Source organism: Aythya fuligula, chromosome 1, assembly GCF_009819795.1.
Source record: "Aythya fuligula isolate bAytFul2 chromosome 1, bAytFul2.pri, whole genome shotgun sequence".
Classification (NCBI taxonomy): Eukaryota; Metazoa; Chordata; class Aves; order Anseriformes; family Anatidae; genus Aythya; species Aythya fuligula.
Genome location: NC_045559.1, coordinates 31,283,681 through 31,293,012, shown reverse-complemented (window position 1 = coordinate 31,293,012; position 9,332 = coordinate 31,283,681).

The window sequence follows — 9,332 nt, the reverse complement described above, 5'->3', positions numbered from 1 at the left end:
CAATACCAGCTCTGTCAAGACATTTATTTAAGATCTGGCAGCTGTAACAAGCAAGTCCAATAATTGAATGGGGCAGGGGAACTGTGCTAAATGGTTAAACCTCTCCCATGGCTGACTGACATTTGGCAAATACAGCCACATTCTCTTATTGATGTGCTTACTAACTTCCTTGAATGTTATAGGAAAAGATACATGCTCACTGAGGAATGAAAAAAGACATAGCTCTTTTAAAACATATTCTTGCTGCACATGTTCTAGCACATTTCTTCTCGCATCTGAGAGCCACAGGCTTGCTCATGTCTTCTTTACTCGTCAACTGTGACTGGGTTTCTTGAGTAATGTGTTGCTCAAAAATGTATTTTAATGTTTTCCTTTTCTTTTTCTTTTTCTGTACTGTAGTTTAATCATTATAACTTTTATTTTCAGAAAAAAATGCCTTCAGTGAAACATTCATGATGGAGGACAGAGATTTCTGTGTAATATTCTCTAGCAATATGCATGAACAGGGGCTGGCTGTGTATCATGGAGGGATTGGAAAGGAACTGGGGAGACTCTTTTTGCTGTTTTCAAAATGTTTAATTGTCACAACACTCTTTTACATTTAGTTTAATTTTGCAGCTAATGGTTTGCACTGCTGAAGAAGCAGGCTACATTATAAAATGACAATTGTTTAAATGCCACCAGTTTAATTGGGTATTCTTTTCCATAGATCAAAAGAATTAAGTGATTCTTTGCAATACATTCTAGTAAAGAGCAGCGTGTTTGGAGACTTGAAAAAAAAAAAAAAAGGAAGGAAAAGAAAAAAGCAGACTGCATGGTGTCAATAGTAATTTTTGTTTCGTGTCTGTTTCCTCAATGAGATGATTTTTTTTTTTTTTTTTTTTTTTTTTTTTTTGGGGTGGGGTGGGTAGGGATGACTTAGGGAGATATTCTGGCATTTATGAACATACATTGTGGCCCTCATGTGACAGGCTTGCTAAGAAAACCTATAATGAATGGATGTACAATGGTGTTCTTCAAGTGTGAGTGAAAATATTCTTTTCTTAAAGTGATAAAAGGAACCTTAGACTACCTGAGCACAGAGATAGCTCACTCCTGCCAAGCCTGCAATGTGTTCATGGGAGGTCCATCCTTGCTCACCATTACACAGACCTCATCTCCCATGTTGAGGCAGCCAGTGATCTCTCTCTTGCTCTCAGATCTGATAAGCCAAATAGCTGTGTCCACAGAAACCACAGTTTGTGGTTATTTGATCTGTGAGCTGAGTCTGTCCAGGTAAGTGGCAGGATCTGAGATGAGCCTTCGCACTGGTGGCTTTGGTGCCTGTGGTCCACCACAGCTGGTGGGCAGGAGGAGAGCATCTGCAGCTTCAGCTCCAGTCTTGCATCCGCAGCTGCAGCTCCAGACCTTCATCCACACCTCCTGGGCTGGGGGTGAGATGCGAGGACTCCCACCAAAGACTGCTGGTGCCATGCAGGCAGGGGAGAGAAGCATGGGAAAGGTGTGGGAGGTAGCTGCTGCTGGAGATAATAGCATTAGCATCCCCAGCACCCCCAGGCAGGGCAGCTCTGGGAAGGCAAGCTGGATCCGAGCTGCTCATAGATCTCAGTCTATCCCTGGGAGGTCGTGTGTGACACAAGGAAGGCATGTTCCCAAACTCCAAGTCTCTGAATGCAAGTTTTCAGCCTAGAAATGGCCTCAGATGAGTCTGGTAGGAATAAGCACAATGTGTGCACAGGTGAATCACTGTGTTAAGCTGCTGCTGGGGACCTGTGCTCCCACAGAGGTAGCTCCTCTCTCTAATATTAGAGGTCCCAAATCTTGTCAGTATATTGACTTATTCATTAGTAGTTTGTATGTATGAATAATTCACTATCTACATACTATATCTCTACTTTAAATGCATTACAAAGCATATATTAGACAGAGATTGACCTGTACTGTGGTTAACATTAAGATTTATTGTTCCAGGAAGCTCCAGATATATTGACTTGAATCAAAGCCTGGAGGTTCAATTAAAGTTGATACTGTATTAACAAAAGGCCACAAGTCACATTTCTTCTTCACTCTGCTTTGTGAAGGATTTTAGTTCTTTTTTTTTTTTTTTTTTTTTTTTTTTTTTTTTTTTTTCCAATGAGGTTGGACTGTAACTGTAATCATAAGCAGTTTGCCTAGCTCAGCCTAGCCTTCCTGGTTTATTTAGATGCCTCTGGGATCCTCGCTAAATCATTATTAATGGGATGCCTTGCTCTAGCCTGAAAATAATATTTGTGTTTTCATCTGCTCTAAAAAATTTTTTTTTTCCTAAATCCATTATTTCAGTGTAACATAGCAGTTTCTCTGCCTTTTTCCTTTTAACCCAAGAGCAGACCTCATATAAAAAAGAAAAAAAACTTATTCCAGTGTGTTAAAATGGAATGGGATTGCTAACAATAAGGCAAGAGTGGGGACAAAGCACTTTGAATTCGCCTCCTCTTCTGTCCTTCAGTGCTGAAATTAAATGAGGAAAGAGGATTTTGCAGACAGGCTGGGGGAGTACGACTTTCTTTCTAGCTGCCGCATCTGATAATGTTCCCATCTCTCTAGTGATCATTAGTGTGACCTTCTTATTCGTTTTCTTTTTCTTAATAAAAATAAAAATAAAAAATGCTCTGGTATCTTTGCACTCTCACCATGTGCTGCACATTTCATTGCTAAGCAACAATCAGCAGTGCACAGCCCGGGCACCACATACCCATTTCTCACTTCCATCCCTAAAACACAGCATCTTTTGCTCGGTGTGGCTGAAGTTGATGCTCCGAGGACCTGCTCTTGAAGCAGAGGAGCTCACACGCACTGCGTGTCAGCTCTGTGATGGTGCACTCCTGAGGAAGCAGTCCTTAGCCAGGCACAGGCACACACACACACACACACTGCCACCCACACACTGTTGTGGAGGGCATGAGAAGGGCCAGAGCCATGCCCAAAGAACCACAACAATCCTGAGCTAAGGATGAGGACTGTTGTGAAAAGGGTAGTTATGAAAACCAGGGAAGAGAGGAAAGTAAAGGCTATTCCATTTCTTTTGGTCCAAAGTCCTCTTAAATAAACTCACTTGGAATGCACTAGTGCTGTATTTCCAGTAGCACACAGCTGAAATAAGGGAAACCAAGGCCTGTTCAGTGGGAAATGGACTGAGCAGGATCTTTAAATCATGGCTGTTAACAGGAAGGTTATTAAGAAATTTACATTTGCTAAGGAAAGCAGCTTTTTTCTCAGTACACAAATATAGATGTCTTCAGAAGAGGATTAAGCCCTAACCACAAAACACACAAAATCTGGGGTAACAAGTAGTGTTTTAATTACAAATAAACGTTTTTCTTCTTGAAGAATCCACTGAAAAAGCCCCCATATATAGGTCACTCAATGCCTTAAATCTTCCCAGCTTTAGTCTTGGTGAAACAGTACTTCTTCTGATTTGGATTCTGAATTCTTAGATTTATTACAACACAGAGAGATCACAGAGAAGAAAATCAAACTGGCTATCCACAGACAATGCCACAGCCTCAGACTCTGCCACCTGATTTCCACCAGAGACCACCCTAAAGGGGGGGATGAGTGAAGTGCAGGAGACCAAAGTCAAGGAAATGTGGTACAAAGCAAATGTCTCTTCAGCCACTCTAGTGGCTTCTTACACTACTCTCGGCCCAAAGATATGCTGTTAACAATATCTTGCAGGTAAAAGGCAACCAGAAGTTGATACTAGCTGGTACAAATGGGTGATTTGCTGTAAGCAGTAGTTAGCTATCCCCATGAGGTCACTCACGGTTACACTTAGCTGGAGTGCCTGAACCTATTAATAAATCTTGCTCAAAGTTCAGGTCCTAGTCTCTCAGCGTTTGCTTATGACTCTCAGTGGGAAGTGGTGTTAGATTCTTTGTATGGGACCACAGGGAAAAATTCAGCTTCTTGCCCAATGTAAAGTAAGCGGGAGAAATTCCAGTACCTGCAGGACAGATTCTTGATAATGAAGGGTGTCTGATATATTGTTTGCAGTAATGTATGGCTCCAAGCAAAGTATTCTCAGACTGCTTTTAAGGATCTGGTTTAATTGCTTCATCTTGCACTCAGCTTGTGGTATATGTGGCATTCCCCTGATTGTAAAGAACTAGGAGCAGATAACTACAAACCACAGGCCATTATCTATAGTTTTTCTTCACGATGAAACTCCGCTGGGCAGATGGGGACTTTCAAACCCATTCCTCCTCTTCTGGCCATGATGAGTCCTCAGGGAACATGCTCTCTCCCTGTCTCAGCTAGGGTTTATGGTATGCTATTGCTCTTGCTAACAACATCTACCTAACATGTTCTAAAAATCTGCCAGTGAGAAGGAGAGGTCCCTTAGCACATGTGGAACTGGTGCACGACTCATGCTAATGGAAGAGGCTGCACAGTAGTTGTCCCCATGCTCTCCTTCTCTTGAAAGATATGAACGTTTAGTATTTGGCTCAGTCTTTATAATACAGATTTCCATAACTTAACTGGTTGTGCCAGCATTTTAGATCTCATCATAAATATTGCAGAAAGCATGACTTTTGATTGGCACGATACTGGATCTACAAGAACAGTGTATCTGGTTCTACTTCAAAGGCAAGAAAGTCTATCTTATAAATGACTATATTATTAGCAGAATTACAGTAATGTTTCTATTCCTTGTAATAATTTGGATTAACATTTTAGGGGAAAGCAGGTAGGTAAGTGGTAAAACCCTGATTAATTCCTTTAAGCACACTGGTGCAACAGCAATTTCAAGCCATCACCACAGTTCTGTGTGGCTGAGGTACATTGTGAGGCTCCTCTGTGCCTGTTTTTAGCTGGAAATAACAAACTACTCCCATTTCAAACAAGACACAAGTATAACCTGAGGTATCTGTTACCTTTTGTGCAGGTAGCATGGACAAAAATCATTCTTTTACCAGGAGCAAATAGTTACAGCATGCAAACCTCCCTTTGACCAAGCCTTGGAGGCATGGAAGCTGTCTAACGAGTAACTGACATTGCTCCTCATTCCCATACAGAGCTCCTGTTGCTGACCCTGGCCTAGGGTCTGACATGCTGGGGTGGGCCTGAGGCCATGGCAGCTCATGCAGGGCATGTTGATTTTGTTAGAAGCAGCCAAGGATATTAATATGCATTTGCCCATGGCTGGGTGCTCTTGCCATGGCATCATACGATTTCAGTTTAAAATGCAGTTGGTAGGGAGGTAGCTTGTTGACCTGTGAAGGCAAAATAATGTTTGTCTAGAGGGATGTGTCTAGCAGGTGTATTAACCTCTGGCAGTCCCTCTGCAGAAAGTGTGAGCCATAACCTCATGCTCTAAATGTGCTGCTGTGCTCTGTGATTCTTGTCTAAGAAGAGAATTCCAAGGGCAGAGATCGTAACAATGCCCCAGCTGTGCATGGGTCAAATCCACAGATGAAGAAACCCATGTGCTACCTTCAGATCTGCCTGCAAACTAAAAGCTTAAAAAAAAGCAATATTACAGGCTATTTTATTTTACTTTTTTACAGGCTCTGGAAAAATTGGGGTTGGAAGATCTCTGAACTAAAATTCTCTAATAACATTTTTTTGTCAGGCTTTTCAATACACATTTTTTTTGCAATTCTTCACTGAGACTTTGAAACAAGTAAGCTATTAGAGCCTTAACTTCTTTGTTTATAATGGAAATGCTCACTGACCCTTGACTATAGAGGTGCTCTTGCACTGTTGTAATAAACGCCAGGCATATCTAACATATGTGCAATCCAGGAATGCTCTGGCTCCTTGCCAGAACACTACTTTATGCCTGGTATCTAATCCTGCTGTGGCAAAAACAGTTGGGGATTTAGATATATTGTGAGCAATTTCTCTGTTAAGCACCTATGTGTGTAACTAAAATGGTACTTCTCTTTACATTTTAATTGTTCCAAAGAGCTGAGAGTAATATGTTTACTTCTCTCTCTTTTTTTTTTTTTTTTTTTTTTTGAATCTTTCTAAAGCATCTTTGTACTCTTCAGGTCTCCTTCAGAAATTAGCAGAAAGTCTTCTGCAATATGTTGCAGAGAATATGTGAGCTCCTGTCTTGTTTGAAATTTGTGGGAATTTTGTCACTGTCTTCCATAGCGCAAGACTTATCTGTGGGAATTTTCAGCCCCAGTTGATAAGCTTTTCAAATAACTGTAGCTTAGTACTTCTTTCCAGCTGTGGGAAACTGCATGTCAGTTAGGATGAGACAGTCTAAATGGCTGGTATCTCAGCATCCTCCTGGGTGCAGGCTGTGTTCTCCTACTGATCTCCTCATGCAGTAAAAGAAAAACAAAATCCAAACAACCAAACAAAAAAAAAAACCACCACCAACAACAAAAACAAACAAACAAACAAAAAGAAACACAACAAAAAGCACAAATAAGCTCACAAAAATACAAACAAGAGGTGAAACAGCCCATCCTCCACCCCTCCCACCCTGAACCCCCAGATTTCTGCTGGGTTAGTGAGCCGAAATGGGCTCCTTGAGGTGTCAAGGAGAGGCAGAGCCACAGAGGTAGGAGATGAAGGAAAAGCAAATGGGAGAGCAGAGAGACTCTCTGGGGGATATCTGGCTCTTACAGCAGCTCCGTTGCCACATGAAACAGCACTTTTGGATGTTTTCTACAAGCCAAGGCATTCTTGCATCTCTTCAGTGAGGAGCATCTGGATGTCCTTGTCTTTGTCTGTGTGTCCTTTTTATAGCCCTGAGCTTTCCCATGGAGATGCCCCATGGCCTCACCTCCTCCCTGCTCCTCTTGGGTCTCCTCTGAACTGGGATAGCCCCTCAGGGGTACACCAAGTATTTGTCCTTGCTCTGAGATGAGTGGCAAAGCTGCGCACTGCCAGAAATGCACAGCCTGTGTAAAACAGATATCTGGGCAGAGATCAAGAGGAGGCCAGTGCATTAAAAACCATCAGGGTTCAGCTGGCACTTCAAGAGGAGCCAGAGCCTAGATCTGGATGAATTTGAATGAATTTTAGCCCTTTTGCTGTCTATACCCTACTTACCTTCCTTCCCCTGCCATGTATATGGGTTATGCATACCAGGGAGCAGGATGGATTGATTCTGATTTTTAGAACTGCCTGCTGGCATTTGTGAAGGTTTTACAAATGCTGAAAATGTTTCCAGCTTGGCTGGGAATTTTCTGATGTGTTGATATTTGCAGTCCATTAAGATGAAGGGTTGGCAGTTGTCACCAGCATCTAGAGCTCTGTAGTTTCTTCAGCCTATCTGGAGCTTTGATCTACAACAGCACAAATGAAAAAGCGTTAAATCAACATATATAAATATACCTTCCCCCCAAAATTCATAACTGTCCTTATGACCTCAGCCTTGGACCTTTCCTGAAGTTTAATGACCAGTTGGGGTTAATGGCCCAAAGTTCCACCTCAGGCGATTAACACTCTCAGGCAGTCATTAATTCTCACAAAACGCTCAGGGTCTTTATTGCTGTTGCTTAAGTGATGCTCAAATGACTGTGAATATTTACACCCCTGCTGTGGATGCAAGAAATAGGACCTTGCACAGTATTTCAGACATCTCACTGTTCAAAATGGTTTCAGTACCTGGTAGCAATTGCTTCCACAAGCAATTCAAGGAGAAATTTCAAGGTACTACACTGAGTAGTTATCTAAAACTGTGGTCTGTTGTATAGTTGTGTGTATTGCTTTTAAAATAATGAATATAAAGGCAGATTCCCTGCCCTGAGAAGCCTACAGTCTAAAGGCCTAATTAAAAAAATAAAAAAAACAAACTTTAAAAAATATGCTTAATTTTATATTTATTTAAAATAGTTGAAGGTGGTAACAGGCATTTGCTTGCTGTTATACAGATACTTTAAAATTTAAGCTGATATTGCTTATAATTTTTTTTTTTTTCATCATAACACTTTATGTTTAATGTTTTCAGTAAGATGAGATACAGGACTGGGCTGCTCAAGCTCCCTGCCACAGTAAGTCCTTTTCCAAGAAAACATAATTGCAGGGGCCAACAGGTTACTTAAGCAGACAGTTTTTGAAAAGACAGTGCTGTTTAATACTTCTGTATTTAGGAAGGAACATTGGATTGGGACAGGCCTTGTGGAGCACTAAATCAACTTTCAGTTCTTTTGAATAGAACAGGTGTAACACCAGTGTTAGATCATTGTTAATGAACTGACCTGGCTCAGCTTAGAGAGGCTCAGAGGTCTTCATGCCAACAACCTTCTCAATGGCCATTTTGTGAACCTCACTGCTTTGGGGACTATAAACCTTCTTCATGCTGTGGGGCATCTTCCCATTTCCATTACCCTATGAGGTTGCTTTATTCTTAGATGAAGACTGTACACTGCTTACTACAGGTGGGATGGAAGCTACTGACCATCCTCCTAACACATGAGAAGCTTCTCCTCCACAAGAAAGAGGTTTTAATTGGCACCCATTTATTTAGGTCTGGACCTTGATGCTGGTGCTATCATGTATGTCCCCTCTTTTGTTTGTAGGGCTTTTGGTTTGACATTTTACTTCCACAATGTTGTATTCAGAGCCATGGTTACACACCATGTTTGGAAATGGCATCTGGGTGTGTTTCTGTATTCCTCTATTCTTTTCTTTTTGTTCTGGGATCTCTTTGCTTTTTGTCATCTCTACTTTTGCCTTTTATTTATTTATTTTAAAGTCATGGGTGACTATATTGCAATGAATAGATGGATATTCCAGAATGTATTCTTGCAGTAATTATAGAAAAATCTTTAAAACTACAAAATAAGTCCTGTTTCTTCTCCATTGTATTCTTTACAGACATCATTGGCAGTGTCATCAAGACTGGCACATGTTTTCAGCACAGATCTCTTGATTCCGGTTTTGAATCTACTACAGATGCTTCCTTGTGACTCAGCCAAGTTATATAATCGCTAAATATAAGGATAATAGCATTTTTCTAACTTTTAGGCCATTTAAACATTACAATCTATTAACATTCTTAACAAATACCAAGATACCAACAGATACCAACAGATCTTCAGATACCAAGTGACCCTAGGACGTGCCTTCATGCTGGAAAGCTTGATTATTTTTATTAGGTCAACTGGAAAAATTATTACCTGAATGTGTAAACCCTTCCTGCCTGTGTCCTTAGACCTCCTTTACTACAGCAAAGTACCTGTAGTATAACTGAAATAGGTACTTACTAGGGGAAATATAGACACTTACACTAAGAAACAAGGAGCACCCAGAAAATGCACTCTATTTTTGTCTGAGACACAGGCCCTATGAAATAGTATTTTGTGATGTTAATTTTCTGATAAAAC